Consider the following 14700-nt stretch of genomic DNA (forward strand, 5'->3'; position numbering starts at 1 on the left):
GAAACTGTGTGTTATTTGTTGGGCACAAGTAAAAATTGAAAAGTTGAGTGTGTTGGACGGCTGTATCCGCAGGTAATTAGTACCTGTAGAAGACTGATACAGTGGACGATCCCCACGCTGTTGTGACTGATCGTTTGCTTGTGCCAAGTTGCAACTATGGGAAAGGGAAACAGTAAACCCCAATTAACGGGGGATCCTAAATTTATGAACACCTATTCCCCCGGATCGGCAAGATATTTGGGTGAATGGAAGAAAAATAATATGAGTTTCCTGGGAAACTGGAAACCTGCGCATGCGATAAATTGGTAACTCAATTGAAAGCAGAAATGGCTATAGCAGAACCTAAGAAAACTGATAAATTTAAATTACAAATTATAGATGGCAGGAACAGGCAGAAAGGAGACGGTTTTGTGGAATGCAAGCAAAAAGAGAAAAAGATAAGAAAACAGGTGATAAAAAGTCCCTCATAGCAGCTCTCCAAGAGGATCCAGCTGATTTTGTAGGGCGTCCACAAGCACTAATTCAACAGGAAGAACGTAGAGAGCAGCAGAAACGTCTGCTTGCAAAAGCCGCAGCGGTGGCTGCGGCTGAGGCCGGGGCAGCAGGGTCAGCTGAAACCCCGGCTCCCCCAGTCCCCCCCAGTGAGATAGTGGGACCTGTCCTACCTAGCCCAGTCGCACTAAAACGGGAAAGTTGTACAGTCCCCTGGTTAATGAGGTTCAACAATTAGCAGCAGCTATGTCTGACACGAGCCCATTTAAAAACCCCCAGGGTGATGGGTCATGGATGGGGCCCCGTCCTGACCCACCCCCCTGGCCATTACTGGAAGACCAGACTAGCATCTTTCCAGCCATAGACGTACCTAACCCCCACTATGGAGTGGGAGGTGATAATAGACCCCTTCTCTTAGTGAGGAGACCCTGGTCCTGCAAGGAATTAGAGGATGCAGTAAAAGGACTGGGGGATCCCCTCACTAATGTTCGCCAGTGGATTGTTAACCTGCAGCAACTTAGACAAACTTACAATTTGGATGGACAGGAAATTGACTCAGTGTGTAGAAAAGCCTTAGGACATAGGTATGGAGGAGTAAGAGGAGAATATACTGGCCGAACTCCAGCTGGAGCAGTTCTGCCTCCTAATAATATTGTATTGGAAGCTCAATTCACAGCATTAACAGAGCGGATTAGAGATGCTTTTGTTAAACCTCCTGATTACCAAGCTATTGCTCAGTGTAAACAGAAAGATGATGAGGATGTACAGGAATACAGAGGAAGGTTAGAGGAAGTGTTTAAAGCAAATAGTGGATTGGAACCTGAGGAGGCCCCTGGTTCAGCCTATCAGCAGCAGTTAAAGCAGGCCCTGCTGAGTGGTTTCCGCCCTTCCATTACGCATCACATACGAAAACTCAACATTAATACTCCTACAGATGGAGTCACTCAGATAATGAATTATGCACAACATGCCCAAGACATGCAAAAGCACAAGTCAAAGCAACAGTCACAGGCTGCTGTGTTTGCACTTCTGGATGTGATGAGCAGTGGTGGATCTAGGGGGGGTCCTCAAAGATTCAGAAGAGGTGTCAGAGGTAGAGGAGGTTTTAAGAGGCGAGGAGACATGTACAAGGAAGAAGAACAAAAGGATGAAGTATGTTATAATTGTGGTCAGCCAGGTCATTTTGCACGAGAATGTGATAAACGGAGGCAGAGAAAGGGAGGATACAGGAGATCAGATGAGTACAACCGACCTGAACCCCATAACCTTAATGCATGACTAGACCCCACAAATATTGAAGAATTGGATCTTAGTGAAATTGTGGAGACTTATTATAGTACAGAAGAGAACAAAGTAATGCCCATTAGAGTGTTAAAAATTAATGGAGTAAAAATAAAATTTTTGTGTGATACAGGAGCAGACAGAACAGTATTAAGGGACAGAATTCCTGGAGTGATAAGAGGAGATAAACATATCTTTGTGAGATCAGCAAATGGACAGGTCACTCCTTGCAGTTTCTCTCAAAGCCTTGTGATTAAGGATGAGGCATCTGGCTTCCAGGAGAAGGCAATGGCAGTTTTATGTCCAAGCTGTCCAGTCAATCTACTGGGCAGAGATCTGTTGAGCAAATTGAAAATATCCTTGGTGCCCACTACCAATGGAATGGCTGCAATAGGTCCAGGAGAAGAGGTCCCCTCCTATGTAGTGCTAAAACAAGGGACGCCTTACTACTGGTGGTCCGTAGATCTGCCCACGCCTGACCCTGGACAGACAGGAGAGCAGCTTCTGCACCTGTTGCCTGATCCTCAACCACCTCACACGGAAAGCCTCACTCCAGAGCAGATGCATGTCACTCTTTACTATAAGCACACTCCAGGCCCTGACTTAGATTATGCACAGAAATTTGAAAAACTAGGGCCACAAAGAATAACTCTTAAAACTCTTTACACTGACAGAAAAGGAAAAGCAGTCTGTTCTGTAGGCCTCACCCAGGAAGCTAAACGTCTTGTAAAAGGGTGGACACCTAATCCTTATCTGTCAGTGTCTAAGACTAATGACATGTACTGGGAGGAGCTGAAACAGTTTTTAAATGAAGCAGAAAGCATTTGTGATTGGCATGAGGGCAAGGGGGGCTGGTTCAGTAACAGTGTGGGAAACCGCTTTTACAAAAACCTAAATTGGGTTGTAACTGCCACTCCCTGTGCCCACATGGGGGAGGATGATCGAGAATGAGTGTTGCTACTAGAGGACATAGATCCTTGCTTGGCTGAAGTGCCCAGCAGTTTCTGGTCCCGAAGCAAAACTGATGTAGGCCTAATGACCACTGCCTCAGAAGTCATAATCAAACCTAAATCAGATTATAGACCTAGAATAAAACAGTATCCCCTAAAACCAGATGCTTTAGCAGGAATCAGACCTGTAGTGCAAGGGATGCTCGATGCAGGAATCCTGGTGAGATCCGCAGAGGCTCAGTGTAACACCCCCATATTTCCAGTCAAGAAAGCTGATGGAAATAGTTGGAGGATGATCCAGGATTTAAGGGAAGTCAATAGGGCAGTGGAGAGTAGAGCACCATGTGTCCCAGACCCTCACACCCTGATGAATCAATTAAGACCTGAGATGAAATGGTTTACAGTAGTAGACCTAAGCAATGCTTTCTTTTCTATACCAGTGCATCCAGACTCACAGGGATGGTTTGGTTTCACCTTTGAGGGAAAGAAGCTTACATACACTAGGTTACCCCAAGGCTATGTAGATAGCCCCACAATATTTGCTTCTGAATTAGAAAATTGCTTATCTACATTCCACATGCCTCCACACAGCCAAGTTTTGACTTATGTTGATGATATCTTAATTGCATCAGACACCCAGCAACACAACAAAGACACTGCAATAGCGCTGTTCAAACACCTAGGAAAAACAGGCAACAAAGCATCCCCAGAAAAATTGCAATGGGCTGCCTCTGAAGTTGTATTCCTGGGTCATAAACTAACACCAGAAGGCAGAGCCCTGACTGAATCCAGGAAAACAGCTGTTCAACAAGCCTGTAAGCCTATCACTAAGCAACAGATGATGCAATTCTTAGGGCTGTGTAACTATTGTCGACAGTGGATTCCAAACTATGCTCAGGTGACACAACCCCTGTTAGACTCCAATAGCCATGAAGCAGGAGATAAGGTGGACTCCTGGAGGCGAGAGGGCTTTCAGTGAGTTAAAAGGAAAACTAGTGACCACGCCAGTTTTAGGCCTGCCAGATTATAGTAAACCTTTTGTCCAGACAGTAGACTGTAAAGGGAAGTTAATGACTTCAGTGTTGACTCAGCTGTCAGGAGGAAAACAGAAACCAGTGGCCTATTACTCTAAGAAGTTAGATCCTGTGGCTTGTGCTTTGCCTGCCTGTGTCAGAGCTGTGTGTGCGGCTGCAATGGCAGTACAGGCCTCAGCAGAAGTGGTACTTTTTCACCCACTTACACTGCTAGTCCCACACTCAGTTGACTTGCTTCTGACAGAGACCAAGATGTCATTTTTGTCACCAGCTAGACATCTGTCTGTCATGGCTCTTTTAATGTCTCAGCCACATTTGACCATAAAAAGATGTTCTACACTTAATCCATCTACCCTACTGCCCACAGCTGAGGAAGGCACACCACATTGCTGCATTACAAACACTGAAGAGACGTGCAAACCTCGTAGTGATTTGAAAGATGTTGCCTTAGCTGAGGGGGAAGTGTGGTTTGTAGATGGCTCCTGCTTTAAAAATGAGAAAGGAGAAAATATGTGTGGGTTCGCTGTAGTGTCACAACAGGACGTTTGTGCAGCAGGTCAACTCCCCTCACATTTCTCAGCACAGGCTGCAGAGATAATTGCTCTAACTCAAGCATGCAGACTAGCAGAGGGAAAAAGTGTTACAGTGTATACAGATAGCCAATATGCTTTTTCAACGCTTCATTTCTTTGCTGCACAATGGGCTCGCAGAGGAATGAAGACAGCTGGAGGACAATCAGTTAAACATGCCTCCCTCCTAAAAGAGTTATTGCAAGCTGTTATGTTACCAAAGCAGATTGCTATCTGTAAATGTGTTGCACATACACAAGGTACAGACGCCGTATCGAAAGGAAATGAGAAGGCAGATGTAACAGCAAAGGCAGCTGCACAGGGACAATTCGGCAAATGTAATCTATATATTATAGAAGACGTGAAACAGCCCATAGATCATGAAGTACTTTCAGACATGCAGAAAAGAGCCCCACCAGTTGAACAACAACTCTGGATCAAAGAAGGAGCCACAATAGAGCAAGACCTTGCCTTGCCATGGGCCTTGCCATGTGTCAACAGGAGGGATGGTATATGCAGTGGAAAAGTATTTCCACGCACCAGGATTCAATAACTACTCAAAAAATGTTTGTAAATCCTGTTTGATTTGTTGTAAACACAACCCACAGGGAAATCTCAGACCAAAGAGAGGGAGATTCCCCAACCCAGATTATCCATTCCAAGTCATTCATATGGATTTTATAGAGTTGTCACAATGTCAGACATACAAGTACTGCCTTGTTCTGATAGATGCATACTCTAAATGGGTTGAAATTGTGCCCAGTAAAAATGCTGATGCACTAACAGTGGCTAAAGCGCTGTGCAAAAATATTATTCCAGATCATGGGATCCCACAGCGAGTTTACAGTGATAATGGTCCACATTTTGTGAATGAAGTAGTTACACAAATGTCCAAACACCTGGGGTTTGAGTTAAAAAAACATTGCTCATACCACCCCCAGAGTGCAGGATTAGTTGAAAGAACTAATGGCACTATAAAAATGAGATTGAGAAAAACCATGGAGCAAACGGGGAGGACATGGGTAGAATGCCTCCCTCTGGTAAAAATGTACATGAGGGTCACGCCAACAGACAAAGGCCTGACCCCATTTGAAATCCTTTATGGGAGACCTTTTACACTTCCCATTTGTGAGGATGTGTGTGAAAAACCTCAAGGAGAAACTACTCTTGCAGAGTGGATGAGTAAAATGTTAAAGACCAAGGAAGTTGTGACTGCAAATAATCTGCCAGATGACCTTTTGTCTCCACAGGGCCAGAGGGTTAAACCAGGAGACCAAGTGCTGATAAAGGTCATAAAAAGGAAAACCTGGTCTACACCTAAGTGGGAAGGACCCTACACTGTGATCCTGACTACACCCACAGCTGTAAAGATCCAAGAGAGACCCACGTGGATTCATCAGAGCCACTGTAAGGTACTGCAACACCTGGTGAGTGTCGAGTAGAGGTGGAAGTCGGCCGGTACCAAAACCTTTGGCCGCTGAAGAAAACATCTAATCCTCGCTCCCAGCTATGGCACCCACTGCCTGCCCTAAAGGGTGGGAATGTGTTCTCCTACCAGTATGGCTCTGCCTGACCTTACTGGTAATCTTCCTCGCAATGGCAGATCTAGAGACTATAGCGAATAACAATTTTACGAAGGAGCACAAAAAACCTAGGGCCAAACAATGGACACGTACTGACCTCACAGACTGGCACTGGATACAGGAAATGACTAATAACACCTTTTATTGTTGTTCTAATACTGTTTTGCTTATTTACTACATGCAAACAAAACGCTAATTTAGCCCTACTCAAAACAAAACGCTCCTTGAGCCCTACGATATCAAACAAACGAAAATCAATAACAGAAACGCTACAATAGCCCTACGATCTCAAACAAACAAAAGATCAAATAACAAAAACGCTAAACAGCCCTATAATAGCTAATCAAAAGAAATAACACAAAATCACAGGTCACTAGCCTGGAAACTCCTAAAACAAACAGGAGAAAACAAAACACAAACGTAGCCTAAATATCAAAGTATTTCTAAACTAAATAACGAAAATCCTAGCAATACTAAATCCTTTAATCGAAACAAAAACCTAATCTCTAACTAACTAACTAACTCGAAGTCGAAATCTCTATCAAAATAGCTGGGAATGGCAAAGGTGGGAGAATAGCTCTCCTGAGCAGCAGACCGTGGGCTTCTTATAGTCCTTCCGGAAGTGTTCGACCAATCCCGGAAGTCCAATCCACGGTCCTCGAGTCCACGCCCACTCCAGCATATTCTGCCATGTATTAAGTCTATGATTACCAAAATGTTCACCCAAGCCTTTGTGTCTTATACTCTCCTACAAACAATTCCACTGGAGGAGGAAGAGGGCCGAGTGTAAAGGAGGTGTGAATGTTTTTCTTTTATCTATGTAACGTTTTAGGTAGCAAGCCACAAGGTGACTGCCCTGGTGAGGGAGTCGGCTGGGAATTTTCCCCTGAAGGAGGGGTTTTTCGCCCAGCCTTGCTAAATACATATCTATGTGTGTTATTCATTTTTATTTTAGCATTAACACTGTTAGATTAGGACCTATGTGATTTCCTCCACTCCCTCCGTGGTCTGTCATGAATGATGGTGACTCAGAAAATCTTATGAAGTTGGGTCAGCCTGATGTATGTTTCACAATGACAAACAGGAGGGAAATGTTGGCGTTATAAGGACAAAAGTTCAAATTGTTGCCATTGTGGAATTAGATCTGAAGATAGGATGTTTATGTGAGAGGTCTGTTTCTCCAGCTGACCTCCATAACCTTATGACCCATGATGAACTGAAGTTTTATTGCACCCAAGTATCCTGTGTCTGGTTTTGTTCCCCACTATACAAATAAAGGACTGATAAATGAAAAGAGTGAGAGAAGGGTGTAAGTCGCAGGGGGAGAGAAGAAAGTCTCTTCTCTCCGTTTGCAACTGAGGCGTTTTCACTTGCAGACAGATACTCGGTACAAAGTTGTCGTGTGTTTCATTGCCTTCAGGGAAAAGAACCATGTCAGTGTAGCGTAAACCTGACACAGACTTCCTTCTCCTTGGACACTTCCTCCAGCTCTTCCAAGGAGACACCGAGGCGTTCCCAGGCCAGCCAGGAGACATAGTCCCTCCAGCGTGTCCTGGGTCTTCCCGGTGGTCTCCTCCCGGTGGGACATGCCTGGAACACCTCCGCAGGGAGGCGCCCAGGAGGCATCCGAAACAGATGCCCAAGCCACCTCAATGGACTCCTCTCGATGTGGAGGAGCAGTGGCTCTACTCCGAGCTCCTCCAGGGTGACCGAGCTCCTCACCCACCCTGTGGAGGAAGCTCATTTCAGCCGCTTGTATCCGTGACCCAGAGTTCATGACCATAGGTGAGAGCAGGAACGTAGATTGACCAGCAAATCGAGAGGTTCGCCCTCCGGCTCACCTCCTTCTTCACCGCAATGGACCGGTACACCAACCGCATTACTGCTGCCGATGCCCTGATCCGTCTGTCAATCTCGTGCTCCGTCCTTCACTCACTCGCGAACAAGACCCCGAGATACTTAAACTCCTCCACCTGAGGCAGGATCTCTCCCCTGGCCTGGAGATGACAAGCCACCTTTTTCCGATTGAGTACCATGGCCTCGGACTTGGAAGTGCTGATTCTCATCCCAGCCGCTTCACACTCGATTGCAAACCGCCCCAGCGCACGCTGGAGATCCTGGCTCGATGGAGCCAACAGGACAACATCATCTGCAAAAAGCAGAGATGAAATCCTGTGGTCCCCGAACTGGACTCCCTCCGACCCCTGGCTGCGCCTAGAAATTCTGTTCATAAAAGTAATGAACAGAACTGGTGACAAAGGGCAGCCCTGCCAGAGTCCAACGTGCACTGGGAACAGGTCTGACTTACTACCGGCAATGTGAACCAAGCTCCTGCTCCATTTGTACAGAGACCGGATAGCCCTCAGCAAAGGGCCCCGGACCCCATACTCCTGGAGCACCTCCCACAGGATGTCATGAGGGACCCGGTCGAATGCCTTGTCCAAATCCACAAAACACATGTGGACTGGTTGGGCAATCTCCCATCAACCCTCGAGCACCCTCGAGAGGGTGTAGAGCTGAAAAGGACTTTGACAAACGAAGCTTCTTTGTGAAACAGGAGCAAGTAGGGAGGAGACAAGAAAGGAATCTAACCAGAAACAGTGTGGTCTAAGGTGCCAGACTCAAAATTTTGTTCCTTTCTACGCACAGGGTATTCTGTTCGCCAGGTGGAGGCGTGGGTTCAAACCCACTCCTGACAGGTGTTTTCATTTATTGATTTCTACCTGTACTTTGATAACATTCTATGTCTCTCTCTTTATGAAGTATTTTCTACTTGAATATGTACACGTAACAGTAACAACACTGAATCAGCTGCAAAGATATTCTGCATTAACCTGATAGTCAATTGGCAGAACATAGGTGGATCCAAGTATACCACATTTACAGTTAAATGTGTGTTATACACAGTCTGGCTAACTCAGTCAGTAGAGCATGATATTCTTAATCTCAGGGTTAGGGTTAGGTTTGAGCCCCACTTTGGGTGGTGGTGATTCTACAGGAGAGCTCCATGTGTTGAGAAGAGGTGATGTGACTTCAGGGGGGTAATAGGAGAAGGTGTTTCAGTGTCATTAAATAAACATAGATGAGTGACTGTATCATAAATGACTACAAAGTTGTTTCCAAACTGAAACAGTATTGACTTCCACATAGACTCTGAGCATGTGGGCAGTCTAAGGAGGATGCTTGGCTCTAGGGTAACATTGGGCTTTTTGCGCCTCTCCTTCCATACCGACAACTCAGAGCATGGTCATAGCCAAAGTAAAGCCTTCTGTTGGACTTACGATGGAAGGGTTAAGTTGAATTTCTCTCTTGAAACCAGCACAGCCCAACATGATGCTGGAACCCATGACCCTGAGAATAAAATTCACATGCTCTACTGACTGAGCTAGTGAAGCTGAAGTGCTATGTACTGCAAACAATGTCATGACTTAACCCTGTCATCCAGGCTTCCAAATAATTTTGTATTTTACAAAACAGCATAACAAGCCCCACCCACTACATCTCAGGGTTGCAACTGTGGTACTGTGCATCTGTGTTGAACTGGTTAAGTATGATATGCTCCTTATCCTGCTTTCCTTGAAGCTAAACCAGTATATCTGCATTGATATTGAAACTGTGAAATGAGTATTTGATGTTTACTTTGTGCTGCTACTTACTTTAAGATGTTTGGGGGACTGTCTCTGTAGATTTAACTGTGGTGTCACCGTCAGGCTGTTTATTCTTGCGTTGGGTCACAGCTAACATTGGTAAGCTCAGGCTGAGTTTTCTTCAACAGTCAATAAACAACCTCTTTTTCTGCCTGGTTCCAAACCAGGGTCTTTTCACTTATCAGGCAAACACGAGGACCACTACAGTACAGAAACTGACACAGCCTTTGGAATCAGAACATGGTGCTGTAAAATACAGAATTGTACAATAAGGCCATACGGCACTTATTTGGAGAAGCTAAATTCAAATGATCCAAATGTGTGTCATCCTTAGGAAATCATAAAGGAGATCAGAGAGATATCTTGAAAACATGCAGCTGTGCTCCTGTAGTGTAGAGGTTAATAGTTTTGCTTCAAACATCCAAGTCCCCTGCACAGCAGCCTAGAAAGCTGTAACAACTAAGTGCTGACACATGGCAATTTAAAACCACTTCTGCACTGTCCGAGAATCAAAGCCAGATCTCACACATGGCACGCAGGAACGCTTCCATTTCATCACCAATGCCTCTGCTCCTCCTACAAGCTGATGTCTTCACATCATGACGCCTGATCTGACCATGAAATGTCAACATGCTCACTGTGCGCTGGGCACTTACCACTACCAGCTACTGAGAGGGGCTGCCCAAACACACCCAAATGAAAGTAATTAAAGTGGAATCATATGCAATATTATTACAATATTAATATACAGTATTAATAAAATACTATATTCACAATGCAATATATTCCTGTTACATTGATGTGACCCATCCATCTTCTATACCCACTTATTCCTGAACCAGGGTCACAAGGATCTGCCCGACTCAGATGTGACCACTTTAATATTTTGTATTAATACTAAAATATTTATATAATATAGTTTTTTTTTTTTTACATCTTTGTAGACAGAAACAGCAACAGACTAACTCAACAACAGCAACACAACAGTCATCCAGGCCAGGTAGCTCCTTCAGCAACAACAGAGACTGACTGTTACCCACTGAATGTCCACGTAGTATATACACAGAGGCTTCTTTTCAAATCATTTACACTCATCAACCTGTGAAATTACCACATTACCTGGAAAACTATGCCATGCATGAACTACCAAACTGAACAGTGAAATGAACTACTAACAGATTTGGACTTAAAGGAAAGTCTGTAAGTTGCTTGCAACAGTGCAGTTATTTCCTCTGATTGATTTTTACAGCAGATGTGTCTCTCTCTCTCTGTCTTATATGGTTTCTGTCTCTTTCAATGAATGATGAACAACTCCTGTGCAGTCGAGCTGCTTCTTGTGTCAATGACACTTCTGAAGGTGTCTCTGTAACATCATGTCCAAGAATGTTTAGACATTAAAGAGATCAAAGGTCTCTCAGAGTTATGACACACACACACACACACTTTCTGACTTTACAATGATGCCTCTTGTACATCGTCTTATTATTATTATTGTGTCATTTCTAATCAAGAAAAAACTTGAAAACTGGTTGAATAAAAGTAACTTTAAGTCAGAATTTGCCAGGGGTATGAATAATTTCGGTTAATGCAGAATATCTTTGCAGCTGATTCAACGTTGTTGCTGTTACATGTACATACTCAGGTAGAAAATGACTTTACAAAGAGAGAGACAGAGAATGTTATCAAAGTACAGGGTAGAGCTCAGAAGATTATTAAATTAGCTATTTAGAAAAATCTGGGTTTGTTTATAGTGAGTTATTACTGAGGCACCGCTGGGGTTTGAAGACAGGATCTCCTTTTTACTAGACAGGAACATTAACCAACTAAGTCACAGTACCACTTACAAGCACAAGTAAAATATATCTCCCTTATTCCACAATGTCTGAGTTTTAGACATTGGAACATGCAAGAACTGATTTTAGCTCTTGAGCCTAGAAAGTCCAGAAGGACGGTCCCTGTTCATATTTCCTTCCTGTCTCCTCTCTCCATTCTCCTGTTTCATAAAGGATTCATGTTTGTCAGCTCCTGTTCAGTGAACTAAATTCTCCAGTGAATGTCTGTAATAATCAGTATATTCCAATAGTAACTATCTGTGATTAGTTGTATGACCTGCATAAAATGAGATGCTGTACATTTTTTTACCAGTCTGTTGTTGCCAGTGGCAGTATGGTGGTTGAGTGGTTAGCACTATTGCCTCACAGCAAAAAGGTCGTGGGTTCGCAACTAAAATCTACCATTACACAGATGCAGAAATCGAATGTGTCATCAGCTCTTGATTTTACATCCATCCTATGTCAGCAGATACACAGAACACAAAACCTAAACAATATTCCTTCAAGCCGGAGCTGAACCAGCAACCTAAGAATAACTACTACTTCAACCTACAGTCCTCCGCTCTTTCAACTGAGCTATTGAAGGAAGCACACAGTGGTTTGGTGTTGAACTTTTCCACAGATGCATGAACTGACACTTAACTACACATTTGATACCAAAGCTCTTTTCTTAACTGCAGGATAACTGTCACTTCAACCTACAGTCCTCCACTCTACCAACTGAGCACCTTGGACAGCATCAACAATGCTGCAGTTTCATTGGCTATGACTCCTATATACAACTGGCCCCTGTGTGGAAGGCAGCTATGCTCACCACTACACCACCATCACTGTGTCCAAAGTTTTTACTACTCTTCTGAGGTATTTTCCATCCACCTCATCTGTTCTGCTCCTTGGCTCCTGTACTTCTGCTTATGGAAAACATGTCAGTCAGGAAAGCAGGAGTGAAAGGATGACAGCACTTTTGCAGTTCACACTCACTCTGTCTATAACACATTCTGCTGTCTTTGTCTGGACTGAGTTCATACATGTTGTACAAATATGAAAGCAGATATCTGATAACACAGAAATCTTATGATTGGGCTTCAAAGACTTGTGGAGAATGTGGGCATCGATCCCACTACCTCTTACATGCTAAGCAAGCGCTCTACCACTTGAGCTAATTCCCCCACATCTTAATGATGCAGATCCAGTTTACAATTTGCAGACTGTCCACATGTGTTTCATGAATTCAGAAAGACCGTGAACTATGATCTTTTTCCTATCACACTGAGCTAGTTTGGACTTTTCATGACCCTCTGGGTTTTTCAAACTAATCTGTTTTTTAATAGTCTAATTTTGAATTTTCTCAAAATTCAGACTTTTTTTGCTAGGAGTTCTGGCTTTCTTCTCAGAAATCACTAAAGTAGCATAACATAACTTCTTCTTTTTGTTTCATGTTCTCATTCTTGCACCAGAATAGTTTAACCAATAAGCAGATGGAACTTTCACATGACTTGCAGTGATGCATTTTGGTTTGCTTAATAAGCTGAAGCTCTTCAGCAGTCTGATTTCTAACTATATCCTCAATATATATGACTGCACACAGGTGTAGATGGGTGGTTGGCACTTATGTTCCTCAAGAAAAACTGCACTGCTTGTTTTCCAAATATAAATGGTGCACCCACTGCTGACTAACTGGATCAGGTGTGGGCCATCAGAACCTACTTAATTAGTCATCCGCCCTTATCTGAGACAGGATGGTACAGCTTCTGATTGGCTAAACACATCTGATACAGACAATCACTAGTATAAAGGTGAAGGAACAAAGGTTGCACCCTCCTGTTCTAGATGAACCATAAAGAAACCCCTGCCTCGTGTGAGGTTTGAACTCACGGCCTTCAGATTATGAGACTGACGCGCTGCCAACTGCACCAACGAGGCAAAAAAAGCTGCAACAATAGACACAAGTCAACTACTTATAATTTAGCTTATGTACAGTTTTTATCCATCCATCCAGCCATGATCTACACCCACTTATTCCTAATTAGGGTCACAGGGATCTGCTGGAGCCTATTACAGTTTTATATACAGTTTTTAGTATTGATACAAAACATTAAAGGAAGCACACAGTGGTTTGGTGTTGAACTTTTCCATAGATGCATAAACTGAACACTAGACGCCAAGTCTCTTTTCTTAACTGCACAAACTGCATGTATAGTGAGTAATGCGCTTGTTTAGTTCCAGGGAAGAACCAAAGAGGATGAAGAGCCCATCATACTTAACCAGTTCAATGAAGAGCAGCACCAACCAACTGCCTTGCAACATTAAGGTGAAGCAAGTGAAAGTGAAAGTGACTTATATGGCCAAGTACAGTGAGTATTTGTGCTTTTTAACCCACCCAAGTGCACACACACACACACACACACACACACACACACACACACACACACACACACACACACACACACACACACACTCACACCGTGCAAACACAGTGGGCAACCAATGCTGCAGTTGTGGTATTGAGGGCAGACAGGGCACTGGCTATTCACTCTGTGCCACCAACAATTCCTGCATGAACTTGTTTCAGCTTTTCATATGTCGGTGTCTACCCCAGAGATTATTTGTTCTCATTATGTGTGTGAAGATCCTCAGTTGTCCAGGGGAAGTTATCTAAAGGTTGAGTCATGGCAACTGGACTTTCAATTGCCATGACTCAACCTTTAGTTTCATTATTTATGTACTGTGCCCAAACCCTTAGCCCATTTGGTATGTTCCTACCTTGACTTATTGACCTGTTTTTAGACTGGTTTGTTCAAAGCACAGAAAGCTGAAATGTTAATGAGGCTACACCCAAACTTGCCCCATGTCAGAACGAATGTTAATGATTCTATTCAGTCCTCATTAACTCATGATTACAGTGAATCCAACAGCTCACTGGAAGTGTTAAGTGTCCACTGGACTCACAATATTGTTCTTTTAATGAGGCTGGTCAAAAACAACAGCAACAGACTTGCAACAATCAGCTCCATTCATTCACACATCAGTGGGCTGCATTCAGGCTATTTGCATAGTTACTAAAGCTGAGAATTGCACCATCATGGGTGATGGCTCTCAGACCTGGGAAGGGGTTGGCAGAATGTCATTACTTGTAAAAACACATTTCAAATCCAGTTCAAATAAAATCAGTTCATTCCTGCTCATGTCTAAACATGTTATGGCTAAACTGAATTCATCTGTTTGTACCAGAGTTTAAACAGTGTCAAAGTACAAGTGAATTTGTTATTTCTTGGCCTAATATGTCACCTGTAAAACACTGCCACACACAGT

General features: G+C 43.6%; 2 non-coding genes across 2 annotated transcripts; both read right to left on the reverse strand.

Annotated features, from left to right (window-relative positions):
- Positions 1-12484: 12484 nt before the first annotated feature.
- Positions 12485-12557, reverse strand: trnaa-agc (transfer RNA alanine (anticodon AGC)). Its single transcript has one exon. It is a non-coding gene; the product is annotated as a tRNA-Ala (tRNA).
- A 681-nt stretch (positions 12558-13238) lies between these two features.
- Positions 13239-13311, reverse strand: trnam-cau (transfer RNA methionine (anticodon CAU)). Its single transcript has one exon. It is a non-coding gene; the product is annotated as a tRNA-Met (tRNA).
- Positions 13312-14700: the final 1389 nt, after the last annotated feature.

The sequence above is a fragment of the Mastacembelus armatus genome, unplaced genomic scaffold (assembly GCF_900324485.2).
Source record: "Mastacembelus armatus unplaced genomic scaffold, fMasArm1.2, whole genome shotgun sequence".
NCBI lineage: Eukaryota > Metazoa > Chordata > Actinopteri > Synbranchiformes > Mastacembelidae > Mastacembelus > Mastacembelus armatus.